Raw genomic sequence first — 10,299 nt, 5'->3', positions numbered from 1 at the left:
TCACTCTAGGTCATTTTATTCGACCTAGTAGTTACTCCTTTCTACCATCTGGTTATTCGTTTGAGTTTCTCAACAAATTTTTCTGCAACACTTTGTTTTGATATCATTCAAAAAAAAAAAATTGAGCCCTTACAATTGTTAAGTTGTCCTAGTAACCTCTTGTGATCAAATAAGGATTTACATGTTTTAGTTGTGATGCTTTCATGATTAAACCAAGAGGAATATGTTATAAGGAATATGCTGAGGATCTTTTATCTTTGAATCACAGAATGCCTCCTAGACGTGCCCCAAGAAACCAAGTAGATGTAGAAATTGAACCGCCACGAAGGGTTGAGGAACTTTTCCTCAAACAAAGTCCGCCTTCATTTAATGGGGTTGGGAGTCCAGTGGATGCTGAACATTGGATTAGGGCGATGGAGAGGATTTTCGATTTCCTCCATTGTAATGCACAAGAACGTTTGTCATGTGTTGCGTTCCAGCTGACTGGGTCTGCAGATTTTTGGTGGGAGGCCAAAAGAAAAGCAATGACTCAAGAATGTGGTTAGCAAACTTGTCTTAGAATGACTTTAAGACGGACACATATTACATATATTTTTTTTTAATATCTGCGATAGGAGGAGAGAAACGAAAATGTTCAATCTAAAGCAAAACAGGATATCTATGACCGAGTATGACCACATTTGTTGTGGCATGTCCATTATGCCCCACAATAGGTGGACACCAATGAAAAAAAAAACTCCCGAAGAAGTTTCGCCTTGGCCTAAAGTATGAGATAAGAATGGCATTCGCCAACCACGGTGAGTTTACGTACTTTGAATTGCTCAACAAAACTCTAGACGCCAAGGTAGTTACGCGGGGATCACCCGACACAAATTCAAACTGAACAAAGTGGTCAAGACATGAAAAACTTTTCACCCGTAGAAGGGACAACGATAGTAACGCGTAGTTATATGAACCTGTAATTGAATGTAGGATCACTTAAGGTGGTAGCGAATAACTTGATGTTATACCAATATGGAACGTAGATGTAACCCTAGGAATGGACTGGTTAGCTGAGAACTATATGCTACGATTTATGCATTAAATGGGAAATCTCCTTCAAACCTTCAAGAATAGACGCATTAAGTTTTCAAGATATAAGTATAAGGAGAGAATATCAGTTATTTCATACATACAAGCCATGAAAGTGATAAATAAGAAACATTACCAAATTTTCCTTGTATACCTAAACGAAGGAGCTAGAACAGAAAGGACAGTCGAGGACGTAAAAGTTATACGTGAATTCCATTATGATTATCCGGAGAACTTACCAAGACTGCCACCCAATAGACAAGTAGAATTTACCATCGACCTAGTACCAAGATCGACACGTGTATCAAAAGCATCGAACAAGATGACTCCAAAGGAGTTGGAGAACCTAGAGATCCAATTGCAGAAAACGACTAGACCTAAGTTTAATCATGTCTAGTGCATTCCCATCAGGAGCGCATATTTTGTATGTTATGAAGAAGTATGGTACTTTAAAAAGGCGCACAGACAATAGAGCGTGGAACAAATTAATACTCAAGAATGAATATCCTTTACTGAGAGTAGATGAATTGTTTGACCAACTCAAAGGTGCAAATGTGTTTTCCAAGATCGATTGAGGATCGGATGTCATCACCCAAGACAACTTTTAGAACGGGTTATGACCACTACAAGTTTGTAGTTGTGCCATTCAGGCTAACAAATGCCCGGATATATTCATGGGCATCATTGATAGAGTATTCTACCTTCACCTGGATAAGTTTGTCTTAGTGACTCCAAGAATGAAGATGAACATAAGGAACATTTAGGGACCATGTACACAAGTACTATTGGGTGAACGAATTTATGCCAAATCAGTAGGTGTGAGTTTTGCTCAAGGAAGTGGCATTTTCTGGAACATATTGAATGATTTGAGTTTATATATGTGTTTATATTTATTAAATATTGCACGTATAATTTACTTAGATTAATTTGAACACCAAGGTTCAAATTTGATGAAGGCCGTGAGTCATAAGGCCAGAGACGAGCGATGCTCAATTTTAATTGAGTTATTTTGAGCATGCCAATGTGTTTAGAATAATTAAAAATATTTGTATTTAAATTTTTGGAATTTATTTCCATTAAATACAAATTTTCTAACTATTCGATGATTTATTAAGTTGAGATATGTAGAGTATGTGAAGTCATGTAAGTGAACTAGCAGTGCATATGAGTTAATGCTATGTTAGTAAGACTATATGAATTATTTGAGTATTTATGAGATGAGCATGATTAGTAAGTTATTGAGCTTTTTGAATTGCATGAGAAATGCATATAAAATGGCTAAGTATGAGAAAATTAGCATGGATTAGATTTATTAGTTTAAATGAGATAAATAAATTAGAGAAGCATGTTAATTAATTATAGTTGGAATTTAGTATTTAATTACAAAGTCCGAAATTTAATCAAGAACTATGAGCATGATAAATTGTTAAGATATAATTTATTATTTTGAGTTTGATATCGATTATGTGTCTAAATGGAGTGAGTGTGAGAGTTATGAATAACGCACATAAATGTTGGTATCTGACACTCGAACAATTGGTGTCGAGTATAAATGATAGTTTACTGATAAAGAGTTTTGATGATTTTGAATTGTAGTGCTAGAGATTCTAAAACCTGATAAGAAATTTGTAGTAGCTGACGAGACAAAGAGGATGGGTTGAACCCGTAAAAGATTATGATTTTGGTATTAACCATCACATGGACAAGACCAATGTAGTAGATGATACAGTGAGCCGGAAGGCCTCGTCTAAGATATGATAAGATGATGATAGAAGTGATTAAACCACCCAGCTTGAGGAAAATGGTGGTAGGAGCACGAAGGAAGGATGAGAAGTTAAGAGTAAGAATAAGGATAAAAAGTTTCAAGAATTACCACGAGGAATCAAATAATGCTATCTTCTTTGAAGGGAAGATATGCATCTCCATGACAATGAACTTAAGAATAAGATAAAGCCACGGCACCCTTATACTATCACCGGGAAGTACTAAGATGTATTAAGATCTAAAAAAAAAAATTCTAGTTAGGAGGAATGAAACGAGATGTAACCTCATTTGTTGAAATATGTCTTGCGTGCTAGCAAGTGAAGGTTTTATAACATATCATATTGTTACTTTGAGTCTTTGAGCTCATAAAGTCTAGCTTAATATCGTGTTTGGGACAAACCGAACCCTTAACGAACTAATGGATTTGTCGAGATGGATTTTTCGAATCCTTCAGACTTAAGCAAAGGTTGTCATGAAAGGGGGTAGCCAATGCCCACATGACTCGAGATTCCGTCGAAGAATGAATAAAAGTTTATAACGGCGTTTTAGGCTGTCTGCCTACATGCTCGAAATGGTTGGTCTCCTTACAAACTGTTTAAGTTGCCTTAAGAATGCTTATAGTTCCACTTAAACGACATAGAAATTACTAATAAGGTATGTTGAAGACGACCGAGCTAAACCGGGGTGAAAGCTGAGAACATGTTTTTGCCACTCATTGTGAGACATATAATACCAGTTATCAATCGACTATCGATAGGTTGGCAAATGAGGCGTTATACCTTAGGAAATATAGATCACCACTTTGTTGGGATGAAATGGCTAGACGATTGAAATCATCCATCAAAATTTGATAGTGAATAAAAGAGGGCCATGATTGACAGAGTCATATGTTGACAAATGACGAATTAACCTATGATGTGAAAGTGGAGAGATAATTTCCATAAAAGTTTCTCCATCAAGAGAAATCATTGGATTCAATGTGAAGGGTAAACCTAAACCCCGTTTTATAGGCTCATACGAGATTGTAGAAAGGATGAGCCCAATAACTTATTGGTTAGCGTTAGCACTAAGCCTTGGGAATGTGCACAATGTATTCCACGTGTCGCAGTTAAGGAAGTATGTTTACGATCCAAAGCATGTAATCCATAGAAAGGACATTGTCCTTAGTCCAGATATGAGTTATGAGGAAAGACCCGAATCTATTTTAGATCGGAAGGTTCAGATACTAAGGAATAAATCGATACCAATAGTCAAGGTCTTATGGAGACATCATGGTCAAGAAGAGGCGACATGGGAACCCGAGTCTACCATGAAAGAGAAGTACCCAGAGTTGTTTCCTGAGGTATAAATTTCGGGACGAAATTTCTTTTAAGGGGGATAGTATGTAATGACCCGACTTTTAATTGAGGATTAAAATCTTCTAATAACTGATTTAAGGATTTATTATGATAATTAGGGTTCGGCATCCATTAATAAAATACACTTATATGAAATTGATGATTTATATACGTGATGATTTATTTTTATTTTATTTTCAATGAGTGACACTCAAAATATATTTTGAGTCCATTAATTTATTAATGAGGATTTAACCTTGAAGTGTTAAAAATGAATTTTTATTTATTTCTAAGGTTGATCCATGTGGTTAGTTAATTTATTAAATTGACAAGCCCAAATGGATTTTATACTTCAAATAAAAATTAGTCTTGTATGTGTCAATGTATTTAAATGAGTTTGGAACCATATAATTAATATATTAATCTCTTAGATTTTTTAATGATTAAATTTGAATAAATCCTACGCATGCTGAAGAATTTACTACGCATGCTGAAGAAATTCTTCAGTCATACTAAGTATGCTGAAAAAGAATTCCATGTTCATACCAACATTTCCACGATCCTCATTCTTCTTTAAAGCCAACCCCACGCCTTCACCATCTTCACCATTTTCAACAACTGCAGCCCATTTTCAACAGCAAGATTCACGGTAATAGTGCTGATGTTTACTACTATCATTTTCAATATTTCTTCACAGCACATATCTAACTTATGATGTATACCAGATTTCGCAGAAATACAAATCAAATTCCAATATTGAAGGTTTTGCATCTTTCATTCTATGCCTACTTCACGGTTTCAACCCACACACACAATTGCTTAGTAATTCTTATATGTGTGTATACTTTTTCTTTGAAACCTATTACAGATATACATGCAAGGATACAATGATTTGCTTAAATTACAGACTTTTAAAGAAAATACAAAGAGTATACAGTTTAGTAATTGAATTTGTGCTAATTTCTCTATGTCTTTTTTTAAACTGAATAAGAGCTTGACCCTGCTGTGTGTGTGTGAGTCGAGATCAGAGGGAGGCGGCAGCCGCGGTGGCTCGTCGCCGGCGACGGAGCGGCGGCGGTGAACCTGCCGTGGTTCCGTTCTGCCAAAGGGAAAAAGAAGAGAGGGATTTCAGTTTTAATTTAAAAAGGAAAGAAGGGGAAAATGAAAGAAGTTAGGGTTTTACCTGGGATGTCTCCGACGACGGCGATTCCTCTACGGCTCCTGGCCGTCTGTCCACCGGCGAAGGGGAGGACGACGCGGCGGCGCGGCTTTCGCCGAGTCTGCCGGCGTGTGTGTCAGTGAGAGTTAGAGAGAGAGACCGAGATGATGTTGAGAGTTAGAGATAGAGAGAGAGGGAGAACAGGGGGCGGCCGTTCCGCCGTGGAGGTGAAGAAGAGGCGGCGGCAGCCGCAGAGAGGCGGCATCTCTTGCCCTGTTTCCGGTGGTAGAGTGAGCGAGAGAGATAGAGGTGAAAGGAGAACAGAGAACGAGAGGGAGAGAAGAGGAGACCGAGGGGGTGAGAGGGAGAGGCCGCGCCGCTCGCCGGCGGCGGAGGCGGCGGCGCCGGGCAGACGTCCGAGGGAGAGAGAGGCGCAGCTTCTTTGTGTGTGTGCTGAATGTGTTGTGTGTGTTTTTATTTTAGGGTTAGTATGATGGGTGGGCTTGGACATGATTTGGGCTGTTATTTAATTGGTGTTGGGCCAAGACTTGGGCCGATTTTAATAAGTGTTTGGGCCCTTATTTAATTAATTGATGGGCTTAGAATTTAATTGTTTGGGCTTCAATATCTGTTGGGCTCGGCCCTTTTAAATAAATATCTGTTGGGCTCGGCCCTTTTAAATAAAAATTATGATGGGCTTCTTTTATTTAAAGGATTTGGGCTTCTTTAATTTAATTGTTTGGGCCTTATTCAAAGAAAAACATGATAGACTTAATTTATCTAATTAATTTGGGCTTATATCTATTTAAATTATTTGAGCTCTTAATTATTAATTTAAATTGAGCTTGATTAATTTAATTATATATTGACCTTTAAATTAATTATTTAAATGGAGTTCTTTTATTTCAAGTATTTTTACAAATGGACTTTAAAATAAAATATTTTGAGTTAAACTCTTATTTAATTTAATTCTTTTCAAATGACTTATTAATATGGATTATTTGAAAATGATTAAATTATTTTAAGTATGAGAAAGAATGATCTATGATGATTTAATTTGTCTATGTGATATTATATGAATTGTTATTAAATGACGGAATATTTAACTTGATGGCGTGAGTAGAACGAGTTATGATTGATGCGCATGATGATGTTCAAAAAAATAGTTTCGAACCTAAATGATAGTTATGTGATAGATGTTTTGAGTTTAAGGTTTTGAACGAGACAAGATTAATATGGATGTTAGAACCCTAAAATCATTAAAAAGGAGATAGTTTAGTTTAGAGACCTATCTTCCTTTCCTTCACGACTTCTTCTCAAACTTATCGATTCTTCGTCAATAAAGGTCCAGGCGGGAAGTGATAGCTAAAGAGGGAAGTAACTCTACGCCCGTTGTGGGAACGAATAAGGTGGGCTTTCTTAAAACACGTATATAGAGATCCCCTGGATACAGGCCTCTTATACGAAATGAAATGAATGACATGATATAACTGTGATATTTCAAATGATGAATGATTATTATGAAATGAAATGTTTATGGAAATGATTAATTGATGAATGGTTCTTATGAAAGGAAAGGAAATGTTTATGAAATGATTGTCTGCCAAAAATGTTTATGTTTTATGTATGTATCCTATCTGTGTTGGTTCGCCAACTATAAAGGAAATCGAATTCGGACCCTACGCTAGACGAAGGTTTGCTAGTAAGGGTTAACGTGTACACTCATGGAGACTGTGTGTCGCTTGCGACCGGTCTTAGCGTCCGTGGAAGGAGGCCTCCTTCCCGGCGCGTAAAAGGAACAGATATGGATCATATAGACTGAAAATGGGATGCGCATCCAACCTTATGAAATGAAAGAAAATGTTTAGTAAGCACAGGTCCTTCAAGTAAAACCCTGTGTGTTACTGTTGGCAGTACAATAAATGATATAAAATGTTATGTTTCCGGCATATGTTCACTGAGTATTTTTACTCAGCCCTGCATGTTGTTTTCCCTAATGTGCAGGTTGAGCGGGTAATGGAATGGAGTGGAGTTGAGCGGATGTACCTTGTGACATAGAACAATAATGTAACCTTGAGTATACATCTTCATATGTATAACTCACACGTATTTCCGCTGCAAGATACTCTGATTATGTTAAGCTTTTTATTTTAAGTATGATACTCTTTTGTTGGTTAATCCACTTTGACGGGCCTTCCTGAACGAATGTCTTGTTTTTGCCCAAGTGATCAGTTATGATCCTAGTGTTATATAATAATTGTCTCTTTTCGTAAAATGTTTGATTGTTAAGTAAATGCCCCTTTACTTCCCCGCTTCTTAATCCCCTTCCCGAGTCATAACCCCGGTTAAACCATCCTTAGGGATTGCGGGCTGTGACACCGTTGACGTAGGAACTTGTGCTGAACTACGTAAAAGTCCTTTATCGTTTATCTCTTTCAGTTTTACTTTCTTATCTGTGCACAAACGTCTCTTTAACTGAAACTGATTAACTGCAAAGTGAAACTATAATCTGACAACGTGATAATCAAAGGCTTTCTCAAAAGATAAATTTTTCGTTGCCAGTGTTATTAGTCTAACTGATAAATCTTCGGATAATCAGTAAAATTCATAACACTCATCTGTTTTAAAATCAAGACTTGTAACAGCCCCGATTTCTCGAGAGAATAAGAAATGGGCTATGTGATGAGACTACTAAACTTTATTTGAATTAAATGGGTAATAGGCCAATAGAGTCGGGTGTCATTCCATCAATTGAAAAATACGTCATATTCCAAAGGTAATAAACACGATATTATGATATAATTGTTCTCCCTAATAGGATCGAAAGTTCGAAGGTCTGAGACCAAAACAACATTTCATATTAGGCATATAATATATGCATGATAACAATCACTTGGGAAAACGATGCAAATGGAATCCAGATTAAAACGATCTAAAGTATTAACATAGTTAGATATAGGATTATATTCACCAAGTGAATCTATTTCAGCGGAAGTAAACATAGCATTTCTTCAAAATCCACAGCAACAAACAACCCTTCCTCAGCCTCGCACGTCACCACTATCTGCTTAATCTGCAAATGGTTTTGAAAACATTTGCAGGGCTGAGGACTAGTGTACTCAGTGGGTGGAGCCATTTAAAAACATTTTAAAAATCATTTACTGAAAAGATAATTCATGCTTTAAACAGTATAACATAGAAAGCTTTTAAAACGAGTCATTCCATGCATACTAAAATAATCTGATCTCATATTTTTCTGGCTCATCTATTGGGCGTGCTATCTGCAACTGGTTGTCACCGAATCTCTCGAGACAACAGGTTCTGGTGTACATACACAATTCTGATTAGCAGAGCCAACAATGTTATGGTAGAAGTAATAACCAATAGAGAGCAAAAATATTTTAAGCATGAATCATCACACTTTAACTTTACATGAAACCGAGCTTATTAGCTCAAACATACATTTCGTAAATAAAGCCTCACCTGATTTGGAGAAAAGTCAAACAATATAACTTAGCTGATCAAGAGCCTAAATATCCTCTTCTGTAGGACCTACAAGATAAGTTCTCAACTTAAACTCATAGTCCTAAAATTAAGCTTAACCTTCATGACTTGTCATCATTTTCTAACTAGATTCGCAACACCCGAATTTTCAAAATTTTCAACATAAAACATAAAAATTATTTTTCTTAGCTAAGGGTTCCAACAATACCCTTGCTCGACTTTTACTATAAAACTCAATCTGAGTATAAAATAAACTTAAAAATATTTTTCTTACAAAAATTTGTAAGGTTAAGTACATAAATTATTTCATATTCTAAATTAAACCATTAATCAATTATAAGCAAACTATAAATAAAAAACACAACTCAAAATAATTAATAGCCCAAGTTATAAACAAAATGCAACCCACTTTAATTGTAGGGCCCAAGATGAAAATTAAATAAGTAATGGCCCAACATCCTTGATATCAGCCCATAACTATCTTCTTCTTTAACACACACACAAACGCAGATACATACACAAACACTCATCCTCCTCCCTCTTCTTCCCTCTCTTATGCCGCCTGCCGCCTCCCACGAATCCGGCGGTGCGTCGGCGGCGCTTACCACTGCCGCCCTCATCTCTCTTCTATCATTCTCCCTCTCTGATGCAGCGAGCGTGATACTTAAATGAATAACAATAAGAACACTCAAATCGTTGATACCAAGTATACCGAATGAGTGTCAAAGAGAAGGAGAAAGAACTTTATTTCACCAGAAATCCATCAGTTGCTGCTACTGAAACGCAGCCTTATTTATACACCTTAAACTCAATTGTGAAGTTACCCACAATCATTATTAAGAAAAAGAAACGACAAAAACTTATAAATGAGTTTTAAAGAAACCGAGACTTGCAACTATCAAGAAGAAGGGTATCATATTTATCCAGGAACAATAGCGCCGCTTCATCTCCATCACTCTTCCTTTCCTCAGAACGATTCGCCCTCGAATCGGAATCCGCTTCATCTCCAGAGTCACCAACATAAGGGATTAAGTGTTTGACATTAAACACATCCGATGTCCGTATATGGCTGGGCAACCGTAAGCGATAAGCATTGGGATTAATCACCTCAACAATCTCAAGTGGACCTATCTTCCGCGATGATAACTTATTATACGCATGCACCGGAAATCTGTCTTTAGTTAATACTGCCCAAACATAATCGCCAACAGCAAAATGGACAGCACGCCTATGGACATCAGCTGCTTTTTTATACTTTGCATTGGCCTCTTCAATTCGGGTGCGAGTATTGGTATGGATGACCTGCAACTCGTTGATCAAGTCCACTGCCCGTTTATCCGAAGGACGGGGAGACGGCAGCGTAATCAAGTCCACAGGGGCGCGCGGAATAACACCATAGACCACTTCAAAAGGGGAATAACCTGTGCTGCGATTAAGAGCCAAATTATGACTGAATTCCGCCTG

At 37.0% G+C, this 10,299-nt stretch overlaps 1 long non-coding RNA gene across 1 annotated transcript; it reads left to right on the top strand.

Annotated features, from left to right (window-relative positions):
• Positions 1 to 6,421: 6,421 nt before the first annotated feature.
• Positions 6,422 to 7,537, top strand: LOC130996815 (uncharacterized). Its single transcript, XR_009092824.1, has 2 exons — positions 6,422 to 6,740; positions 7,336 to 7,537. It is a non-coding gene; the product is annotated as an uncharacterized LOC130996815 (long non-coding RNA).
• Positions 7,538 to 10,299: the final 2,762 nt, after the last annotated feature.

This window comes from Salvia miltiorrhiza, chromosome 8 (assembly GCF_028751815.1).
Source record: "Salvia miltiorrhiza cultivar Shanhuang (shh) chromosome 8, IMPLAD_Smil_shh, whole genome shotgun sequence".
Taxonomy (NCBI): Eukaryota; Viridiplantae; Streptophyta; class Magnoliopsida; order Lamiales; family Lamiaceae; genus Salvia; species Salvia miltiorrhiza.
Note: the sequence above shows the minus strand (reverse complement) of the source record. Positions and strands in the feature narration are given on the sequence as shown.